The sequence below is a fragment of the Equus quagga genome, chromosome 14 (genome assembly GCF_021613505.1).
Source record: "Equus quagga isolate Etosha38 chromosome 14, UCLA_HA_Equagga_1.0, whole genome shotgun sequence".
Lineage (NCBI taxonomy): Eukaryota > Metazoa > Chordata > Mammalia > Perissodactyla > Equidae > Equus > Equus quagga.
In genome coordinates this window covers 60703271-60712241 of record NC_060280.1, presented here as the reverse complement: position 1 = coordinate 60712241, position 8971 = coordinate 60703271, and positions in this window count along the sequence as shown.

Here is an 8971-nt window from a genome sequence, read left to right as displayed (position 1 = left end):
TTCCCAGACAAGCAAAAATTAAAGGAATTTATCCACCAAGAAACTAGTTTTACAAGAAATGCTATAGGGACTTATTTAAGTGGGAAAGAGAAGATCACAAATTGGAATAAGAAAATTGTCAAAAAAAAGGGCAATAAAATCACTGGTAAAGGCAAAAATATAGTAAGGAAGCAAATCAACCAACTATGAAGATAATATGAAGGTCAAAAGACAAAAGAACTAAAATTACCTATTTCAATGATAAGAGGGTAATGGATACACAAACACAAAATGAGAGGTTCGATATGATATCAAAAACATAAAATGTGTGAGTAAGGGAGTAACAGAGGAGAGCTCTTAGAAAGAGGTCAAACTAAAGAGACCATCAACTTAATGTAGATTGCTATATACATAGGTTATTATATATGAACCTCATGGTAATTACAAACCAGAAACCTATATTCAATACAAAAATAATTAAGAGAAAGGAGCCCAAACATAATACTAAAGAAGCCATCAAACCACAAGGGAAGAGAGCAAGAGAAGAAGAAAGGAACAGAGAAGAACTACTAAAACATCCAGAAAAAAGTAACAAAATGGCAATAAGTACATATTTATCAATAGCTACTTTAAATTTCAATGGACTAAATGTTCCAATCAAAAGGCACAGAGTGGTCCATTGGATAAAAAAACAAGTCCCATATATACACTGCATACAAGAGACACACTTCAGACCTAAAGATACAAACTGAAAGTGAAGGGATGGAAAAAGATACTCCATGCAAACGGCAAAGAAAAGAAAGCTGGGGTAGCAATACTCATATCAGATAAAATAGACTTCAAAACAAAAACTGTAACAAGAGACAAAGAAGGACACTACATAATGATAAAGGGAACCATCCAACAAGAGGCTATAACACTTGTAAATATGCACCCAACATAGGAGCACCTAAATATATAAAGCAATTATCAACAAACATAAAAGGAGAAATAGACAATAACACAGTAATAGTCGGGGACCTTAACACTCCACTTACACCAATGGATAGATCATCCAAACAAGATCAACAGAGAAACATTGACCTTAACACATTAGACCAGGTGGACTTAGTAGACATATACAGAACATTCTATCTAAAAACTGCAGAATACACATTCTTTTCAAATGCACAGGGAGTATTCTCCAGGATTGATCACATTAGGCCACAAAACAAGTCTCAATAAATTTAAGAAGACTGAAATAATACTAAGCATCTTTTCTGACCACAAAGGTACAAAACTAGAAACCAACTACAGGAAGAAAATCAAAAAAGACACAAATATGTGGAGATTAAACAAAATGCTACTGGGGCTGGCCCAGTGGCTCAGCAGTTAAGTGCGCACAGTCCACTTCGGTGGCGGGGGGTTCAGCGGTTTGGATCCCAGGTGTGAATATGGCACTGCTTGGCACGCCATGCTGTGGCAGGCGTCCCACATATAAAGTAGAGGAAGATGGGCACGGATGTTAGCCCAGGGCCAGTCTTCCTCAGCAAAAAGAGGAGGATTGGCAACAGTTAGCTCAGGGCTAATCTTCCTCAAAAAAAAAACAAAAAAAAAACACTACTGAACAACGATTGGGTCAATGAATAAATCAAAGGAGAAATAAAAAGATACCTAGAAACAAACAAAAATGAAAATACAACATGCCAAAATCTATGGAGTACAGCAAAAGTGGTTCTAAAAGAGAAGTTTATAGCAAGACAGGTCTACCCCAACAAACAAATTAAAATCTCAAATAAACAATCTAACAGTGTATCTAAAGGAACTGGAAAAAGAAGAAAAACGAAGCCCCAAATCAGTTGAAGAAAGGATATAATAAAATTCAGAGCAGAAATAAATGAAATAGAGACTAAAAAAAAAAAAACAATAGAAAAAAATGAATGAAACCAAGAGCTGGTTCTTTGAAAAGATAAACAAAATTGACAAAACTTTAGCTAGACTCACCAAGAAAAAAAGAGAGAAGGCTCAAATAAATAAAATCAGAAATGGAGGAAGAGAAATTACAATGGACACCTTGGAAATACAAAATATTATAAGAGAATACCACGAAAAGCTATACGCCAAAAAATTGGATACTCTAGAAAAAATGGATAAATTCTTAGAATCATACAACCTTCTGAAACTGAATCAAGAAGAAATAGGGAATTTAAATAGACCGGTCACCAGTAAGGAGATCAAAACAGTAATCAAAAACCTACCAAAAAATAAAAGTCCAGGATCAGACGGCTTCCCTGGTGAATTCTACCACATATTCAAAGAAGATTTAATACCTATCCTTCCAAGTCTTCCAAAAAAATTGAAGAAGACAGGGAAGCTTCCTAACGCATCCTACGAAGCCAACATTACCCTGATACCAAAACCAGACAAGGACAACACAAAAAAGAAAATTACAGGCCAATATCACTGATGAACAGTGATGCAAAAATCCCCAGCAAAATACTAGCAAATCAAATACAACAATATATTAAAAAGATCATACACCATGATCAAGTGGGATTTATTCCAAGGATGCAGAGATGGTTCAACATCCACAAATCAATCAGCGTGATAAACCACACTAGCAAAATGAAGAACAAAAATTACACGATCATCTCAATAGATGCAGAGAAAGCATTTGACAAGACACAGCATCCATTTACGATAAAAACTGTGAATAAAATGGGTATAGAAGGAAAATACCTCAACATAATAAAGGCCATACATGACAAACCCACAGCTAATATCATTCTCAATGGAGAAAAGCTGAAAGATATCCCTCTAAGAACAGGAACCAGACAAGAATGCCCACTTTCACCACTCAATTAACATAGTATTGGAAGACTTAGCCAGAGTAATCAGGCAAGAAAAAGAAATAAAAGGGATCCAAATTGGAAAGGAAGGAGTGAAACTGTCACTATTTGCAGATGACATGATTTTAAATATAGAAAACCTTAAAGAATCCACTAAAAAACTTTTAGAAATAGGGGGCTAGCGCTGTAGCCAAACGGCTGAGTTCACGTGCTCTGCTTCTGTGGCCTTGAGTTCGCCAGCTCAGATCCTGGGTGTGGACCTACGCACCGCTCATCAGGTCATGCTGTGGTGGCATCCCACACAGAAGAACCAGAATGACCTCCAACTAGGATACACAACTATATACTGGGGCCTTGGGGAGGAAAAAAAGAGGAAGACTGGCAACAGATATTAGCTCAGGATCAATCTTCCTCACCAAAAAGTATTAAAAAAAATCTTCAAGGTCAACAAAAAGAAAACTTTTAGAAACAATAAATGAATATGGTAAAGCTGCAGGATACAAAATCAACATACAAAAATCAGTTGCGTTTCTATATACTAACAATGAAGTAGCAGAAAGAGAAATTAAGAATACAATCCCATTTACAATTGCAACAAAAAGAATAAAATATCTGGGAATAAACTTAACGAAAGAGGTGAAAGATCTGTACACCGAAAACTATAAAACATTGTTGAAAGAAATTGAAGAAGACATAAAGAAATGGAAAGATATTTTGTGCTCTTGGATTGGAAGAATTAACATCATTAAAATGTCCATACTACCTAAAGCAATCTACAGATTCAATGCAATCTCCAACAAAGTTCCAACAACATTTTTCACAGAAATAGAACAAAGAATCCTAAAATTTATATGGAAAAACAAAAGACCCCAAATAGCCAAAGGAGTCCCGAGACAAAAGAACAAAGCTGGAGGTATCACACTTCCTGATTTCAAAACATACTACAAAGCTATAGTAACCAAAACAGCAGGATACTGGCACAAAAACAGACATAGAGATCAATGGAACAGAATCGAGAGCCCAGAAATAAACCCACACATCTACGGACAGCTACTTTTCAACAAGGCAGCCAACATACAATGGAGAAAGGAAAGTCTCTTCAATAAATGGTGTTGGGAAAACTGGACAGCCACATGCGAAAGAATGAAAGTAGACCATTATCTTACACCATACACAAAAATTTACTCAAAATGGATTAGAGACTTGAATGTAAGACCTGGAACCATTAAACTTCTAGAAGAAAACATAAGCAGTACGCTCTTTGACATCGGTCTTAGCAACATATTTTCAAGTACCATGTCTGACCGGGCAAGGGGAACAACAGAAAATATAAACAAATGGGACTACATCAAACTAAAAAGCTGCTAGACAGCAAAGGAAACCATCAACAAAACAAAAAGCCAACCTAACAACTGGGATAAGATATTTGCAAACCATCTATCTGATAAGGGATTAATATCCAAAATATACAAAGAACTAATACATTTCAACAACAAAAGAACTAATAACTCAATTAAAAAATGGGCAAAAAGATGCGAATAGAGATTTCTCCAAAGAAGATATACAGATGGCCAACAGGCACATGAAAGGATGTTCAACATCATTAACTATCAGGGAAATGCAAACCAAAACTACAATGAGCTATCACCTCACTCCCGGCAGAATGGCTATAATTAACGAGACAGGAAACAAGTGTTGGAGAGGATGTGGAGAGAAGGGAACCCTCATACACTGCTGATGGGAGTGCAAACTGGTGCAGCCACTATGGAAAACAGTATGGAGAGTCCTCAAAAAATTAAGAATAGAAGTACCGTATGATTGAGCTATTCCAGTGCTGGGTATTTATCCAAATAACATGAAAACACGAATGTATAAAGATACATGCACCCCTATGTTCACTGCAGGATTATTCCCAATAGCCAAGACTTGGAAGCAACCTAGGTGCCCATCAAGGGACGAATGGATAAAGAAGATGTGGTATTTATACACAATGGAATACTACTCAGCCATAAGAAATGATGAAATTCGGCCATTTGTGACAACATGGATGGACCTTGAGGGCATTATGCTAAGTGAAATAAGTCAGAGGGAGAAAGTCAAATACTGTTATGATCTCACTCACAATTAGAAGATAAAAACAATGACAAATACACACATAGAAACAGACTGGATTGGTGGTTGCCAGAGGTGAAGCAAGGAGGGAGAAGGGTGAAAGGGGTGATTAGGCACATGTGTGGTGATGGGTTGTAATTAGTCTCTGGGTGGCGAACAGGATGTAATCTACACAGAAATTGAAATATAATGACATATGCCTGAAATTTATATAATGTTATAAACCAATATTATCGCAATAAAAAATAAATTAATTTTTTAAAAGAGAAGAAGACAGAAAAGACAAAGAAGGAAAACAATAAAAGGACATTGGGGAATAGAAAATAACATAAAGAGCTTGGAAAAATCTTTGAAATAGTTATTTTAATTGCTGAGTCTGTTTTTTTTTTTTTTTAAGCCAAACAAACCTAGGTTCCAATTCCAGCTCTTCCACTTGCTGAGTGACTTTGAACAAGACTCTTAATCTCCTTACACCCAAGATTCCTCGGGGTGAACTGGAGCTGACTCCTACCTTAAAGAGTCATAGTGATTGAGACACTGGACACAAATGGCTAGCATAATGTTAATTCACAATAAGCCAACGAATGCAAAAACCTGAAGTTAGTTAACTACACAGACATCAACACAATCTCAAATGAGAGTGGAATGTTCTCCCCCACAATCTGGGTAGGTTGCATTCTTTTTCCTTTTCTAAACAGTTTTCTCCTTCAAGATTGGAGCCTTGATTTCCCCCTAGTACTTTGGGAATTATTAAAAGTTATTATGGCAACAAATCAGGCCCTCGTTTGCTGAAAAACACATATTGTCTCAATGTTGCCACAGATCTGTTCAGTTCTACACTCTACAAGGAACCCTGTTCCTAGGGGCCAAACAGATGGAACGATAAACGGCATTCTTTGCAAGACCAGCTGAGGCCCTCTCTGCCTGGGGCAAACCTACTCTCCAGGAGCTGGGACAATAACTACCCACCAATCTTTACTGTTTATCTTGCTATAAAGGGAGTACCTAGTCAGTGAGCCCCTGAGTTAGGGCTGCTAACAAATGACGGTGTGGTCATGAAGATGGCAATTTACTAAGACACCCTCGATTCAGAGTCCTAGCCCATCCTTAGCAGCTGAGGACTAAAATTTTACCCACGAATGGAAAAGGAAAATTCCCAGGAAGATAAAGTTAGCCAAATAAACAGATTGGAGGAATACTTAGGGGGTCTTATTTTATGTTGTGATGGTTGTTCTCTAAACTGAAGCACATAAAGAATAACACCTACCTGAAGTATGCTTGAAAAGTTTGGCATTAAAGTTTTGTGGTTTTGGGGGGGTTTTTTTGTGAGGCAGATTGGCCCTGAGCTAACATCTGTTGCCAATCTTCCCCTTTTTGCTGGAGGAAGATTGTCAGTGAGCTAACATTTGTGCCAATCTTCCTCTATTTTATGTGGGACGCTGCCACAGTGTGGCTAGATGAGCAGTGCTAGATCCACGCCCAGGATCCAAACCTGCGAACCCCAAGCTGCTGAAGTGGAGCGCAAACACTTAACCACTATGCCACCAGGCTGGCCCCTAAATCTCAAATTTTTACCAAACCAAGTTCAACCAGTTCTTTACAGATGGCAGGCACTTTCATCCATTCAATAATCCAATATCTTGGAGATGTATAGCAGGCACTGGACTAGGCGCTAGGAAACAAAAATGAGTCAGACAGACAGGGCTCTGGCCCTCATGAAGTTGACATCCTCAAGGTTGGGACAGACAATAAAGTGGCAAGCAAATAAATAAGACAAAAGGAAACATATATATAAAATTTTAAAACTGCAAGAAAGTGGAGTGTATAGGCATTACAATAGAAAATAACAGAGGATTTCTACCTACATAGGGTGATTGAGGAAGGCTTCTTCAAGAGGGTGATATTTAGGCTGGAATATGAAGAATATTAGGTTTTTGAAAGGGATGGAGGTGGGGTAGGGGCAGCATTCCAGGCAGAAGAGCAGAAAATGCAAAGATCTTGAGGCAGGAATGAAATCGGTGTGCTTTAGGACTTAAGAAGAGGCCAGTGTGACCAAAACATAGTGAACGGCTTGAGGCTGGGAAGTACACAGTGGCTGGATCATATAGGGCTTGGCAGGCCAATGTGAGGAGTTTGGATTATATTTTAAAAGCAACAGGAAGCTTTCAAAAGATAACATGGTGGGGGGTTGGGGGGGCGGGGCAGAGAGGAGTGTTGAAGAGAACCAAAGTGGAAGCAGGAGACTGGCTAAGACGCCATGTCAGTGACCCAGGCAAGAAATGGTGGCGGTTTGGATTGGGGTGGTGGTATTGGAAACGGAGAGAAAGACAAAAATCATTACACACTTCGGAGGTAGAACCAATAGAACTTTCTGAAAGATTAGGGGTAGGAGGTAGGAATTCAGGACAACTCCCAGATTTCTGGCTTGAAAATATGAATGTATGGTAATGGCATTTTTAGGGAAGACTGATGGAAGAATAGATTCTGAAGAAGAAATCAGAAAGTCACTTTTGGAAATGTTAAGTTGGAGATGCCCATGAGACACCCGACTACTCCTAGGCGGTACTATCTGTGGGCAAATAAAAACTTTAAAAGGTGAAAGACAACCCTAGCCCTTCTGTTTCTGCAGGTTGTCATCAGCCAAGGTGCTCATATTTATTAAGACGTTTGTGAAAGGTGAAAAGGGTTTTTAAGCTTATTCATATTTATTAGCATACTAAATTGGGAATTTTCACTGAATAATAAACTGGTTGGACGAAGGTGAACTTGGGCTTAAGTACTGAGGACTTGTTTCAAGGGCATCTTTAAGAAGACAAGTTTGGGATGTCATTTCTTCAGCCAAGAACCAAGAAAAAAAAAAGAACAGTGTTCTAATTCTCTTCTTTTAATGATGAATACTCCTGTCTTGATAGTGACAGAATACTGGCAGGAGAGTGTGGGTGGATTTTGAAGGAAGCAAACCAAGTAGTGAGCTCCTTGAAAGCAGAAGAGCTGCTCTGAAAATGCTCCAGGGTAGGAACCACCTTCTCCCACTTTTCTTTTGTGGGGACAGCAGATCTCTCTGCCGCTATGTGGAGACAGCGTTTATCTGGGACATTTTCCAAAAGTGTCTTGCGACAGAATCTTGCTATAAAGGTAAATTGTGTGAAACTAACAATGATTCTTCTATCTGCAAGGGAGGCTAGAAATAGCCCAGACATAACAAAAGCAAAATGAGCACAATCTGTTTCCCATGTTCAAGACACTTTCTTTCCAGGAGGAAAGTAAAAGTTTGGAGTTTTTTAAAAACAAGACGGACGCTTATCATAGGTCTAGTCTATTAGTGGCCACAAGTATACAACTGATCATATTATTCTGGCCACATTTGTAACACATTGGTGGTGACAACATCACTTCAGGCAACAGAAATGATAGGGTTCTGGTCATTCAGTTCAGAGATATGGTCGATATAATTTTTCTTAACTTCACACTTTAGAGTCGGTTTTAATTTCAAGAATCACAGCTCAAAGATCTCTAAATTTACCTACTTACAAACCCCAGCATTCCCGTTGGAAACAACCGCTGCGGCTCTGATAATTCACTCTGGTAAAGTGAGATGTGCTTTCCCTGGGGTAAAAACGGGCAAGATACACACCCTCTGCCTACCTCTCCTCCTCATCTCCTCATCTCCTGCTATTGTCCACATCACACTTTACACATTAGAATATACATGTAATCCACCCCCCAAGGGTGGGATGGACCTACAGACTTGCTTCTAAGGAACAAAACACAAAAAAAGAGATTAGTTTACAAGACTGTGACTTCTGTCTTGCTAGCCCTCCCTCTCCCACCTTCCTCCTCTCTCCTCCTCCTCCTCCCCCTCTCTCCTGCTGGCACTCTCCCTTGCCCTCTTCTTTGCTCACTCTGATGAAGCAAGCTGCCATGTTGTGAGTTGCTCTCTGAAGAGGCCTATATGGCAAGAAAGGGAGGGAGGAACTGAGGCCTCAGTCCAACAACCCATGAGGAGCTGAATCCTGTCAAAAACGACGTGAGTCGGGAAGCTGATCCTTCCT